This window comes from Malaclemys terrapin, chromosome 2, assembly GCF_027887155.1.
Source record: "Malaclemys terrapin pileata isolate rMalTer1 chromosome 2, rMalTer1.hap1, whole genome shotgun sequence".
NCBI classification, from domain to species: domain Eukaryota; kingdom Metazoa; phylum Chordata; order Testudines; family Emydidae; genus Malaclemys; species Malaclemys terrapin.
In genome coordinates, this window is record NC_071506.1 from 234,791,356 (window position 1) to 234,797,757 (window position 6,402).

The window sequence follows — 6,402 nt, forward strand, 5'->3', positions numbered from 1 at the left end:
CCCCGCGCACCCCCGGCTCCCCGCCCAGCCCCGCGGCCCGGCGCACCCCCCCGCTACCCCGGACCGGCTCCCCGCCCGGCCCCGCGGCCCGGCGCACCCCCCGCTACCCCGGACCAGCTCCCCGCCCGGCCCCGCGGCCAGGCGCACCCCCCCACTACCCCGGACCGGCTCCCCGCCCGGCCCCGCGGCCCGGCGCACCCCCCCGCTACCCTGGACCGGCTCCCCGCCCGGCCCCGCAGCCCGTCGCACCCCCCCGCTACCCTGGACCGGCTCCCCGCCCGGCCCCGCGGCCCGGCGCACCCCCCCGCTACCCTGGACCGGCTCCCCGCCCGGCCCCGCGGCCAGGCGCACCCCCCGCTACCCCGGACCGGCTCCCCGCCCGGCCCCGCGGCCCGGCGCACCCCCCCCCCGCTACCCCGGACCGGCTCGCGGCCCCGCGCACCCCCCCGCTACCCCGGCCCGGCTCGCGGCCCCGCGCACCCCCCCGCTACCCCGGCCCGCGGCCCGGCGCACCGCCCGGCTCCCGGCCCGGCACCGCGCCCCCGGCTCCCCGCCCGGCCCCGCGCCTGGCCCGGCACCATGCCCGCGACCCCGGCCCGGCCCCGCACCGGCCCGGCCAAAGAGGCCCCACCCGAGCCCTCCATCCCTCCCTCCCGATTTTCCCGGACATGCCCGGCTTTTGGGGATTTCCCCCCGGACGGGGATTTGAACCCCCAAAAGCCGGACATGTCCGGGAAAATCCGGACGTATGGTAACCCTAACTTTATGAATAATAAAACCTTTGAATGAACCATTTGCAATTTTCTTAGAACTATGAACATGATAGTAAAGGTACCCCATTCCAGATGTACAGTATATTTTATTACTAGTCAGCACATACACCTCTACCTCGATATAACGCTGTCCTCAGGAGCCAAAAAATCTTACCGCGTTATGGGTGAAACCGGATTATTGAACTTGCTTTGATCCACTGGAGTGCACAGCCCCGACCCCCCAGAGCACTGCTTTACCACATTATATCCGAATTCGTGTTATATCGGGTCGCATTATATTGAGGTAGGGGTGTACCTACTAGTCTATGAAAATAAATGGGTTTGCCTCTTTGTCACTATTCAAAAATACCCTTTAAGTGATCGGGAGATGCCATTGCTGAATGAAGGCCTTATTAAAGAGATGAGTCTGTCATTTCTATATGGGAGGTGTTATATGCCTCAGACCCAGACAGGGATGATGGTGCAAACTGGCAACAAAGCAATCAGAGGGGAGATTTCTTATTGACAATCCTGGAAGAGGACAGATGGAAGAAAAGTTTCTTAGCCCCAATTGGTTTAGAAAAGGTGATGAATAAGTCCATTCCTCTGTACTGCCTACAGATAGTATATAGTCTGATGGACCTAGAATGCCTGCATCCTTCCTCAAACCCAGATTGCAATCAGTATGAAAAGTTCTCTTACATAATCTCAGCTCCGATGTCTAGGAAAAAGGATTTTTTTTCCCCCAGTTCAACCTGTCCCTTTCCATCTCAGGGGTAAACTGTGGTTTCTGTCAATTCTTAGCCCCCTTCTCCTCCCCAGCCCATAACAGTTTATGCATATAGAAATTTTAGTGCAGCACAATACCTTGTTGTTTCAGCTCTATATAGCTATCTGGTCCAGAATTTATTCTAAATCTTGAAATAATAATCCAGGTGCATTCTATTGTTATGTGGATCTAATATGCCCACTAGTCTAGTAAAGCAGGTCGCTGTGGTGACGACGCAGGAAACAGAACGCCAGGTCTGTGGTAGCTAGAGAGCTTTACAAGCCTCTTGCAAAAAGCCTCCCAGGAAAACTTTCCTGGGGTTTTTATTTCTCTCCTTACTTTGTTTACAACTCTTCTTAGTGGTTACATTCTTGCGCATAGAAAAGCCAGGCATTATACATGCACATAAAATAACGAACCCATCTCTTGAGCGCGTGAATGCCAGCTGCGAGGGTACAATCAAATCAGCCAAATAAGTTTCCCAAACACAAACGCTGGATTGAAGGTCACTCCTGCCTCGTAGCCATGGGAGCAGTTTGCCGCGCCCGTGGGCTGGCGATTCGGGAGCTATGCATCCCTACATCCCCCCCTGTTTTATTATATAGATGCGGTGCTTAAACAAAGCACTTTCGCAGGGTAGCATACACAATGCTACTAGATTGGGTAAACATTAAACAAAGCAGCAAAGTAAAACGCCAAAAATCAAAACTAGGACCCCATACTATAAAAGGGTTTTTATCCACTCTAAGGTTGGCTATGACTAAATATAATCCCACCAAGGAGGAAAAACGTCCTAGCGGATAACTTAAACATAACATTTCAGCATATCAATTTACTATTACATGCAATTACTATTATCAGTAAGCTTAAAACAACACATTTCTTTCACTGTCTCACATCCCAGATGTTGCTGGGTGGTTTGCAGACAGGAACAAGGCAGGTACTTAACAGACCTTGCATGTCCGGGGCAACGGCCAGGCAGAAATCAGATTGATTTAATACTTGTGCCAGGTGGACCCAAATGTCTTGTAATGTGGTGTCATTAACATACACACAGCTGTCATTAACTTGAAAAAAGTAAGCGTCCTGTCAGGTGTAATCCCAGGAGCACTGACTAAAATTAACTGGGCATACCAGGTAGTCTAATTTCCCAGATGTCTTGGTGAATTACTCAATCTCACATGCATCCTCCCCATGGACCCGGCAGGATTTGGTATGTGAGAGGCCACACCCCCTCAACCGGTCCATATGCTTGGAAGGAGCATTGAGAACGTTTGCACTTTTACCTAGAAAGTCTCTAAGTATGTCTCCATGGCCGCAGATCAGATGGTACTCCTGATGTGTCTGTAAGGGCAGTGGGCCAAGCCTGAACATGCTAGATCCCACTGCAATGCCTTCCCAGCCTTAGTGATATTCAATACCATCTCTGTTAGCAACTTCTGGGTCATTGTCTGTATTTGGATGTGTTACAGGGGTAATAGTGTAATAAAGAAAATAGCAGGGGCAATGGCAACAAGGTGCCTTTGGTACTTATCATTTAAAATCCAATTAGGGAAGGCAATACATACTGAAGGACTTATCCAAAACACAGGGCGCAGCCTGTAGAATAAACCCCAAAATCCAATCAATACCACGTTCCCAAGAATGGGTTCCACAAATTTCTTCCTGCTAGTGTATAATTCTTTGTTTCTTCACCAGGGTCAGTTCTTAATGTCTCTTGTAGTCAGGAATCCCTGGACTTTGTGGTTTCAATGAAGCAAGTGTTCCTTCTTCTCTTTTCCTGAAACAGTGTGGTTTAGCATCATACAGGGGAGAGGTTACTAGCACATCACCCTGTAATGGTTTTGCTTTTTCTGGAAAAATTCAGAGCAACAGTAGGTCTGTCAGTGGACAAGGGAGAGGTTACTAGCACTTCACCTTGTCTTTTTTTCCTTTTTCCTGCTGTCCAGAAAGCACAGCAGGGCTAGAAGAAGAAATAGGCTTATCATCAGTCAAAGAGTCCTCCCGAGGTGGAGGGGTCTTTTTGCAGTGAAAAGCATGGGTCCAGGCAGTCAGTCCTTGGCACTTCACAGCGGTGTTGGTGGTTAACAGGACTTGGAAAGAGCCTTTCCAGCATGGAGCCAAAGCAGTCGTTGATGGACTTTACATAGACTCAGTCTCCTGGTTTTAATAAATGGCAAGGGTGCTAGGATCTTTGGGTAGCACTTTTCTACCTGTGAGAAAAGAAACCTAACACATTTCATTAATGCCTGGCAGTGTTTTGCAGATCTCATAGTTGCTCGGGCACATTTAAGCCCCCCCCTTGTCTTGGGGGTCAGCCAAGTTTTGGCTGTGGCCTTGGATGAGCCTGCAAGCTGTATTTTCCTCTCAGTTAACTCATTCTGTGCTTTTTCCTCTTCTCCCTTTCTCGGCTTCTTTTAACCTACAAAGGAAACCTTCACTCTTCCAGTAAAATAACTTTATTACAGAGCTTTGGAGTAACAAACGGGGACAAGCACACCCACTTTTGAGGAGTGCACTCGGTACAACCTCAGGTGTCTAATTGCTTTCCTCCCTCCCCAGCCCTCTGGCTAGAAATCTGAGGTAGCCAGAAGGATCCCATGGGCAATATGGGGAATGGGTTAACCTTCCATGTCTTTGCTTCCAAAGACTGTTGGTATGCAAATTTTAACAACAATTTTTGCCATAAAACACAAAAATAATCCCTATTGTGCCAGTAAATGCATGGTACATTGAATGCTGTTCAGCTGGCATCCGTTTTCTCTGATGATCTGAAAAACAAAAGAACAGAGGTCTACCCTTTTGGGCAGTCAGTCATTGCTTAAAATGTTTCCTTGTATTTGTTCATAGGCAGCCTAGATTTCAGTGGCTTCTACCTTATTAGTTAGAAACTTGCATTAATACAAATGCTTTCTGGCTTGCTTCCAAATCCAAAGCTATTTACAGCTTAAAGATTTTTACTTAAAAGGGACACAATTAACTTTCCCAGTCTTTTGATTGCCTTTTACTTCTAACTCCTGCTTTCAAACACACAGTGATCTGAACAAGACAACACAACCTATATTGGTAGGTTTGCATTTCCTTTACCTCTGCTACAATATACACTGCACATATTCTGGGGAAAAGCGGCCACTGCGCAACCCATACGGGCTCATCAGTGAGCCAACGGAGGGGGAGGGCCGTACACCTAATCATCAATATGGATGGTGGCAGTTAAAGCAGTTCCCCTGAGGCTTTTGCCCCTTGTGCAGGGCAGCTGTCAGCAGGGCCATCTGATGGGTTTGAGTACCTACATCAGTACATGCCTGCAGCAACTCCGCCAGGGTCGAAAGACTTAGAGGACTCGCTCGCAGCGGGGACCCTGCGAAACGCGCGACGGGCACACTGGCCAATGATGGGAAAAGCTACCTGGGGCGTGCCCACCGCCTGCTCGGGGATGCCCGAAAACTGCCCTGTGCCATATAACTGCTCAGCAAGATAAGCCCCCCCACCTTGTGCTGCTGCCGCAAGCGCCTCTCGCTGGTACTTGCTGTCCCACACAATGTATTGCGCGGGAGACAGCACCATGCGACACATGTCTTTCCAATCTTGGGGGAGCAAGTGATAACCGTTTGACACACCTTTCAAGATCCCCCGGAGCTCGTGCAGAACCGAGTAGGGGAGAGCCTCCCAGTCCACTACTCGGCCCCCGTTTCCATTATCCCGCCTAGAGACGGGGAACGCCTCGAACCCACACTTGGATTCCTTGTCGGTCAAGAGACCGGCCTTGCGCACCGGCTGCACCGCCGCGGCGACAGCGCCCCCCCGCCTGACCGGTAGGCATGGGGGCGCCGCCATGGGCGGCGGCGCAGGGGGGGTCATCTGCGGGCAGGAGGGGGGTGGCCCATCACCTGGGGGCAAAGGGGAAACCGGCTTAAGGCCGTCGGGGCCGAACCCCTCCAGCGCCTCCTTACAACGCTGCCAGAGCAGCAGGTGCTGAACTGGGGCACGGGGTTCACTATACAAGGTGATCCCAATCCGTATCCAATCAAAAAGCTGTAATGACCCGCAGTCCGGATACCAGGGGCACTGGCGATCTATTTCCCTTAGAAGGTCCTCAATATGAGCGACCGAGACAACGACACATGATCGCTGCCTTATAATCTTTTGTAACTCTCTTGCGTGCTCCTTCTGGGCACTGGAAAGTTTCCCCCCCATACTCACGAATAAGGGGCGGCAAACAGCCGCGGGCGCGCTCGGCGTATCCAGCCGGTGAGTAGAGGGGCATCACGTCGGGGTCACCAGCTGTGGTGACGACGCAGGAAACAGAACGCCAGGTTTGTTGGTAGCCAGAGAGCTTTACAAGCCTCTTGCAAAAAGCCTCCCAGGAAAACTTTCCTGGGGTTTTTATTTCTCTCCTTACTTCGTTTACAACACTTCTTAGTGGTTACATTCCTGCGCATAGAAAAGCCGGGCAGTATACATGCACATAAGATAACGAACCCATCTCTTGAGCGCGTGAACACCAGCTGCGAGGGTACAATCAAATCAGCCAAATAAGTTTCCCAAACACAAACGCTGGATTGAAGGTCACTCCTGCCTCGTAGCCATGGGAGCAGTTTGCCGCGCCCGTGGGCTGGCGATTCGGGAGCTATGCATCCCTACAGGTCGCTACTGCTGAAAGCAGGATAATAACTGATGCTACAGAGGGAGGAAAAAACACCCCACGATGCACCTAGCTAATTATGCAATGCTGAACATAGCAGTGGGTGGGATTCATGACCCATGTGGCAATCAGTCTACAGCCCAAAGCATGAGATTTGATTACCCCATCTTGGCTTGCATAGCTAAAAATCTTACTAGTGATAAAATTATCCAGCCCTTTCCAAGTCCAGCTACAGT

General features: G+C 51.2%; 1 long non-coding RNA gene across 1 annotated transcript; it reads right to left on the reverse strand.

Moving 5' to 3' along the window:
- Nucleotides 1–1,959: 1,959 nt before the first annotated feature.
- LOC128832735 (uncharacterized) lies at nt 1,960–6,160 on the reverse strand. Its single transcript, XR_008444039.1, has 2 exons — nt 5,725–6,160; nt 1,960–4,292 (listed from the first exon to the last, which is right to left on the reverse strand). It is a non-coding gene; the product is annotated as an uncharacterized LOC128832735 (long non-coding RNA).
- Nucleotides 6,161–6,402: the final 242 nt, after the last annotated feature.